Source organism: Egretta garzetta, unplaced genomic scaffold (genome assembly GCF_000687185.1).
Source record: "Egretta garzetta isolate BGI_Z169 unplaced genomic scaffold, ASM68718v1 scaffold220, whole genome shotgun sequence".
Taxonomy (NCBI): domain Eukaryota; kingdom Metazoa; phylum Chordata; class Aves; order Pelecaniformes; family Ardeidae; genus Egretta; species Egretta garzetta.
Window position 1 is genome coordinate 2,258,478 of NW_009258414.1, and position 708 is coordinate 2,259,185.

The 708-nt window shown below is 64.3% G+C and overlaps 1 protein-coding gene across 1 annotated transcript in view; it reads left to right on the plus strand.

Moving 5' to 3' along the window:
- Positions 1 to 708, plus strand: part of LOC104129983 (tetraspanin-6) — an 8,567-nt gene that overhangs the window by 508 nt on the left and 7,351 nt on the right. The gene's annotated exons all lie outside the window — the stretch shown is intronic.

The window sequence follows — 708 nt, forward strand, 5'->3', positions numbered from 1 at the left end:
GCTCCGGCATGGCGGAGATGCTCAGCCTGGGAAGGGACCTGGGGCGAAGCAGAAGCCCTGCTGCAGCCATACCCATCTCCCCTTCCCCCTGCCCTGGGTTTTGGGAAGGGGATGTCGGCCAAGGACAAGCCAAGCAGCAGCCCCGCTGTCACGGGGAGGGAACTCCATTACAAATCTTTCCGACATGAACTTTACTACAGAGCGACTCCCCACCACTTCCCGCAAGCTCCGTTAAGTCGCCCACTCCTTCCCACAAAGCCTTTTATCCCGATGCCCTTCCCACGCTGCCACGGGGAGCGGAGGGGCCCTGGGGCGAGTGCAGGGCTAGCACCCATGGGGCTGGCGGCAGGGATGTATCCGTCACCCGGCAAGCAGGGGTGCTTCCCAGGGGGGCTGTCGAGCTCCCCGCTGGGGCCCTGGGGACGGGGTGCACCGCGTCCCCACAGGCAGATGTGCCGTTTACTTGTGATATTCCCTTTTCGTGCCTTTTCCTTCTCACCTGGGGCCAGCTCGCAGCCCCGGCTGCACTGGGCAGGAGCATCCCCAGCCAGCTGTGGCCAGGGGATGGGGTTGGGAGCAGGGAAGGGGGAACTCCCCCCTAAACAGGGAAAAAGCTTTTGATCCTTGACCCGGCTGCCTGGCTGCATGGAGGGGGTTGGAAGGGAGCACTCTGTCCAGGCAAACATCTGCCGGCCGATGGCCCCCGCG